General features: G+C 30.9%; 1 long non-coding RNA gene across 2 annotated transcripts in view; it reads right to left on the minus strand.

The window, feature by feature from the left end:
* Window positions 1-2,678: 2,678 nt before the first annotated feature.
* Window positions 2,679-7,498, minus strand: part of LOC106686669 (uncharacterized) — a 6,680-nt gene continuing 1,860 nt past the window's right edge. The window contains exons 2-3 of one of the 2 annotated variants that reach the window (XR_001344053.3): window positions 6,618-6,788; window positions 2,679-2,835 (exon numbers count right to left, since the gene is read on the minus strand). This is a non-coding gene — a long non-coding RNA (uncharacterized lncRNA). Of the gene's footprint in view, window positions 2,836-6,607; window positions 6,789-7,498 lie in introns of those variants that run through there. The other variant, XR_010844896.1, reaches the window with a different exon arrangement.

Raw genomic sequence — 7,498 nt, forward strand, 5'->3', positions numbered from 1 at the left:
TACCAATAGTGTAAAATAAGTGATTCGTCTAATTAATGATTAATTTTAATTTTTCAAATAATATATTAAAGACAAGAATTATTACGGTGTTATAACCGGATATTTAGGCTGTGAAATAGTTTATAGTATCCAGCAAGACACCTTAAAATATTCGTATAAATAACCCAAAAGCTTCATCCATGATAATTGTTAGAGATATAGAGCAAGGTTTTTAAATATAATAGTCTAAGATAACGACGAAACGACACTTGTTTGGGTGTAATGGAACTTAAAATGTCTAAATTAAGTCATATCATTTGCAAAAGTGAATACGGGCAGGCTTTCAATACCATTTTCTGAAGTCTTTGATGAAATACAAATAGACGATGGATATAAATAAAATAATAATAAAGTCGATACTTTCAATATTTCGATGATGAGTGCGATGGTTTTGTAGTAAGACATGAATTGAAACTTCGTGACCTCTCTCCGAGAATAACCTGGCGACTTGACTTTCTCTGGTGGGTGGGATAACCTAATGCAAATGCAGAGGCTGTTGCCAATGCCGTCAAGATCAGCGGCAACCACAGCCCTTATAATTACATACAAATTCCAATGAGGTCACAAAACTCTACGGGATATTAGCTGTTTATACACTTACTTGGATTAGGGATGGTTCTAAAATTTAAATAAATACTGCACATTCCGTGGAAACGTGAAAGCTATGTCTTTAATTGAAGGTATTTTTACATAATGTTAAAATGACAAACTAAATGAATAGCTTTTGATATTGGGTCAGTCTATTTCTATACATCCAATATTATGAAGAGTTGAAGTTGAAACCTACCATCCAAAGTATTGTCTGGTATCCTTCTTCTACCATGTTATCCAATCACGCCGTCCATCATACCTCTCCCATAACCTTTAATTCAAATCTTCTTCCCATTCTTTCGATCCACATTTTCTGTCTCCAGAATTATATATGGCCTGCTCAACCGTAGCTTTCAACAGATTTTCTTTTATGTAATCCTTCGACCCTTTGCTAATTTATTCCTTCTTTCATTCTTCACTCCAACTCTTTCCACCTTGAAATTTGGTCATTTCAAGAACTTCCTGCCCATCTAGTTCCAAAAGATTTATTTAAATGAATATTCCTTACTTCTAATTTAAATGTATAAGTACAATCATCTCTTTTAATGTTATTATTAAGAGATTTTCCCCTAAATAAATAAAGTTTATTATAAAAAAACAGAACTGATTCCTAGTTATATTATAATCACATATTGTAGTAATCAGTAAAGTTTAGAAAACCAAAAGCTATCAAATTGATTGAAATAAATATGATTGATACTTTATCCTTTTTTATTTATTGTATAAAAGTTACTATAAAAATAAATATATGTTATACATGTTTACTTAGATCACTAACCTAATTGCAAATTCCAGTAAAGATATTTTTGTATGTATCTTTGCTAATATTACCTAACTCGACTATCGTTTTAAACAATTTAATTATCTTTCAACTAAGTATTTGAAACGTCCCGGAAGATTTAAAGTTTTTAGATTGTCTTTATCTTCATTTTATTTATTTATTTAATACCAGAACGCCCTTGTGGACATTACTTGGTTAATGTAATTATGGGGGGGAGTATAGTCTCATAAACCCCTAACTATATACAATGTTATAAATAAAACAAAAAATTGAGATAAATTAAATAGATTAAAATAATAATTCTTAATGAGATAAAAATAAATAATTGACTTCTAATGAAAAAAAAGAAGTAAGAAAGTGAATTTAAAAAAAGGTGAAGAGAGAGAAAAATAAATGAAGATAAAATAAAATTTTAGAGTGAAAATAACGGAACTGATAAATTTATAACAGGATATCCTGCAGCAGCCTGGGCTTCAGTCTTCGGGTTGCGGTTGGGTTTCCCAAGTTGTAAGACACTGTTCCTTTAACTGTAGGTAACTTCATGAACCTTTTCTTTATATAATCGTCTATTGTCTCTAATTGTAATTCTTGATGCAATTGGCTGTTTCTTACAAACCAAACAGCATCCACTGCAATTCTTACGAGTTTACTTTGAAAAGATTATAAGTTTTTCCTTTTCGTAAAGGATGTTGCTCCCCAAACTTCACAGTACTATACATTAGCAGTGGCCTGAAAATTGTTTTAAAAATAAGGAAAGCTGTTTCTGAATTTTAATTTGGATTTTCTATTTATGAAAAGATATTACATTGCTAACCTTACGTAGGTTTGAGTTAGTTTGTTTAGATTGTCAAAAAGTCGATAAAAACCGTAAACAATTATTTACTGCTTTTGAGGAACACCTTCAGGATACCTCAGATCGAAAAAGTCTCATATATGAATTAGTCTTAAAATCTAATTTATTATCAGAAAAAAAACCTCTGCCCAATGAAAATCCAGGCTTAGGCTTTTCTGACGTCAGTCAATCATTATTATTCCTATCACACAGCTTCCTAAAACTAAAATCTTAAATTCAGTAATTCGGGTCCTAATGACAGGTATCTTCCATGATACTGTATCAATACTTCACATTTTCTATAAATTGACTAAATATATGAATAAATAATGACTATAAATTATTATAATAAGAATACAAATATAAAAACAATCAGGTACATTTTTCAATTAACATTGTGTTTTTAAGGGATACATATATTTATTTGATACAAATATAAATGTAATTTATCCTAAGAACTATTTTATCTTCTTTTCAAGTCCTTCCCTTCTGCGCCCAACTCCTGGGACGCATAGACATTGCGCCTGCGGTGGACATGGCGCACACAGTCCTGATGCGCTGGGTGGGCCAGTGGTTGAGCTATCCATGTTTTCTGTAAAATACAATAATCGATGTAATCGAATCAAAGAATATCGATAATGACTATGTGAAACATTATTAAACAATCTTTTATTACAATTACTAAATCTTAAGTAAAAAAATTTTATTGTTTCATATAAAAAAATATTTGAAAAAGAGAATATATTTAAGACGTGAGAGTTACAAGGTCTGAAAATAAAGCGTAGAGTAGTAGCATCAACTATCGAATTATTTCTATTCTCCAATTCACACTTTCGCTTCTGGTCGTACAGCTCTCTTCTATAGCTATGATCTTCTTTTTTTAGGATATCAATCGATTTAGAAAGCCTTGCCAATCGAATCATATTGATTAGTCAAAATCTTACCGAGGTCATTTACGGTGATAATATAAAATTCATAATGAGGGCTTCTGTAATAAATACACCCTATTGTAGACACGGTGGTATGCGTGTTACCATTACCTTATCGGATGTTCTAATATCTTAAATATATATTATATATTATCTTAAATATATATTAAAGAATTGATATATGATCAACAATCGATTGTTATAATCCCATTGTGCCACTGTGACAGCAGTGCTTGTTTGAATGTTGAAAATAATCATTATGTTAATCTTAATTCAAGGAAGCCTAGATTGAGAAACAAAGTCAAATTCACACTTTTTTTCTTTAATAATTTTTAGGTTTATTTATTAATTTTTTAAAATATATAGTTCTTGTTAGTTATATCTCATAAAACCGAATGCAGAATTTCATTTAACCAATTTAAAAACAATAAATTACTATTAGGACACATTTCATAGAAATAAAGGTATATTGCTTTTTTGTCTTTTTTTTCCCCCCCAAAATTACTTATTTCAGCTAAAATACAGACAAAAATAACTAGACAATATTAAATTTGGTTTGCTGGATGCCTATAAGAAGATTAAAAAAAAAAAATTCTCAACTAAAATATTACTGCTCTATAAATGAATGATGCAAATCGGAAAATTCTCTTCTATTGTTGCTGATAATAAATATAATACTCCCAAGCTTATGGCAAAATCATTAAATTATTTTTCCTATTAATAAAACATTTTTATATGTTTAATTAAATCGGTTTCATTATTTTTTATTGGAGATCATAAACGTTTATTCCTTTTATGCCTCAATGCGAAGTACAGTTATTAGTCAGAAAAGTCGATCAAACGTCTTATTCCTTTTTGTCTATCCACGCCTCATTCCTTGTAAGATTACTCAATATTCATTTAATTGTAATTTCTATTAAAACACTGCACTGTATTAAAATGAAATATAGGGTAATTAATAATAGTTGTAATTGAACAATTGGATTCCGTTCAGATATATCTGTGAAGGCCTTTATTTAAAATAGATAAATTTTTAAAAAATGATTTACTAAAACTAACGAGTGACTTAAGGGATGAAAAACGATCTCTTTCATTAATAATCAACAATTAATAGATAAAATAACGCAAATAAATTGTTATTTGTCTGTTAAATGTTTTTCCACTTTTGTTACTAAAAGAACTGAAATAATTTGATAAAACTTTTCTTCTATAGAGTAGTAAAAAAGTTTTAAGAAACTCAAATTTTTATATGCATAGAACAATTAAGAAAGAATAATTAGTGGTTTGCAGTGATATAGCGAATTATAGAAAACAATCTATAGTATAGTATAGGCCATTGCAGAAGCTTGAGTAATATGATTTAAATTTCAATACATACCTCAGTCAATCATTTTTTGAAGAGAAAATTCCACTCATATTTGTTATCCAAAAATTATTTACAACTTGTAATTCAATTTACTATTTTTAAGCAGATATTATAATATCTTGAGACATTTAATGCCTAACTGGCCTAAACTGTTTTCTTATTAATTTTATGGTTACCTTTCATGGCATCTAAATACAAGCGTTATTCCAAAAGTAAGACCTTTTTTTTTTGGAACTGCGAAATTCCATTTATTTTCTATAATATTTCCATAATTTTGAAGGTTGATCACTTGCCTATTTAGTTGCATAATTATCAGTTCGATCACTGCATTTTGACAGTTTTTGTATGCCCACGAAAATTCTCCGCCATCTCCTTGTGGAAGCGTCCACCCTCACCTTATCATTGGATTTGAATCGTCTTTGAACCAAATCTGATAAATGGGTGGTAGTCATTGGGTTTCACGTTCGGACTACAGGGAGTGTGGGTGATAATCCCATTGAAACTGTTCCGAGAGGGAACGGTTTGAATGAGGGACGGATGAGGGAGCGTTCTGGAAAATGCTTCCACCATTTTTCAAAATCCTCTTCTTTGGTTCTGAATTGCCCTTCTAAGCTCAGCAGTTCTTATCAGCGTTATTTTTTGGTCCCCGGAGGTACAAATTTTGCCAAAATTCGATCCATAACAGTCTGATGAAGTCGTTGCACCTGTGTTTTTGGATCGAAATGGAATATTAATGGTCAACCTATTTCTGATGGAATCACATTAAATGTCTGACATTTATACTCGTAACTCATAACTCATAACACCTAATGAATACCAATTCAGCGGAAGATTTGCATCTGGCGACAAACTGAAGGATGAGATTCAACGTTTTCTCAAGGACTTCCTGCGAAACTGAAATGACATGTGAATATAAAATCTATCACAACGTATTCGAAAATGTATCTAGCGTTATCTCAATATTGTAGACAAAATGGAAAATGATCAACCTTTTCAAATGTTTTAAATGTCTTAGAAAATATACGGAATTTCGTTAATCCAAATACATAGGAGACATTCCTCTTGAGATGCCCCTCAATTAAATGAAGTATTAATTTGTTAATTCAATACGAATATCTTTAACAGATTTCACTGTTGAAAATCGAAGGATTAATTGTAATTCTTGCTAAATCAAACTTATCGTGAATTGTTTCATTCAGTTTGGAATCGACTCCTCTCAAAAAAAGCAATATCCAGTTTGCCGTTGTTACAATAAGAAATTTTGTCATAAGACATTACTCATTCATATGTCATAATTTTCTGGCTTAATTTGTGTATTTAGGGTTCATAAACTGTTTTTATTTTACGTGAGATGGACAATGCATCCAGATAACGATGGTAATCTTTGGAAATAAAGGAGATCAGGTATTGATCAAATAAATGATTTAGTTAAATTTTGTCTGAAACAGAACTATTTGTTATATACTTAATAATAAAGAATATGCAGCTTAATTATTACGTTACTTGACATAGATGTTTGTGGAATTCTTATGGAGATTTTATTAATTTACAAATTTTATTTTGTTTCTTAATACTTGATATGAATAATAAATACACGTTACGGAAAAGTAAAAAGTGAAGGCATTTGCACAAGCATCACCTGTGACAGACTGAACGGAAGCGAGGAGAGCTACCGCGACGGCCAGCGGAAGGTACCTCATCGCGGGTGTACTGATAGTGGACTGAATGATACAGTGCCTCCTCGATCTTTATACAGGAGGCAGTGGACAACAGCGGGATGGGCTGTCAATTGTCAGTGGCGATAATGATCCAATCTACCAGTCCTCTTTCCTGCCATTTTATGTTCCTGTTATTCGCATTACAACGAATCACAAACAGGATAGATAAAACTATCCGTTATTCGATTCCAAGCTCCATTACAAAGACTGTATGCAATTCACTGATAATAATAATTGACAGAATTGATTTTGATGAACTGATATAAAATATGACATAGCATCGACTTATGTGATATGCAGCCAATATTTTTGATAACAATTCAGTTGGGTTTGATGATTAAATAATGAACATCCTCCTTACAAGATTTTAATCTGAACACTCATAAAGATTGTGCCTCTTGATTATCAGGATTCGTACAGACAGGAGGTCCCAGTGCGGTCCCTGGAGCACAGAAGCACTGAGCATCTTCCGGACAGTGTCCACACACAGGTTGGTAGCAGTTCGGTGGTAGTGTTGTACTCGTCTCTGGAGCTAGAACATGGTCAGTTTCTCATTGCTATTATCTTTTAATTCTAAACCTATTATGAAACACAAACTACAGTACCATTATAAATAACTATATAATAAATTATTACCATTAAATTTTAATGCATTTATCACCTTTTTTTTCTACTGATTATATTTTGGGTATTAATTAAAAGAAATATATACAAAGAAATCCAGATTACTTTCTGCTTATTCAGTTCCTTACATATTTATACAACCGTCAACCAATGTGTATAAACAATTATTGGGATCAGTATTATCAAATGGAATTGGATGTGTCATTTAGCGCCATTCTATTCATCAAACATTAATAAGTTACAATATAGAACATTTAAAAAACACCACTCACTAATTGAAAAATATGAATTTTTAAAAACAGTCCCAACTCTACTTTTTAAGATATGATATCCTCACTCATTTTTTTTTCAATATTTAAAATGATTATTGTTATATGAATATGTGCATATTATATGAAAATGTGCATAAATATCGGATTTTGGGTACGCTCGTTTAAGAATGTAATAATTGTGTAAACGTATGCCTGAGTCCTTTTTAAATATTCTAATCCAAAAAATGTATTTTTACTAGATCATGTTGCTCAATAATAATAAACTAATATCCAATTATCAGCAACAGCAACAGCCGCAAGGAGGAGGTTGCTCTGGCCCGCTTGAGAATAGGTCATACTCTCCTCA

This window comes from Halyomorpha halys, unplaced genomic scaffold (genome assembly GCF_000696795.3).
Source record: "Halyomorpha halys isolate HHAL.00 unplaced genomic scaffold, Hhal_1.1 Scaffold859.1, whole genome shotgun sequence".
NCBI classification, from domain to species: Eukaryota; Metazoa; Arthropoda; class Insecta; order Hemiptera; family Pentatomidae; genus Halyomorpha; species Halyomorpha halys.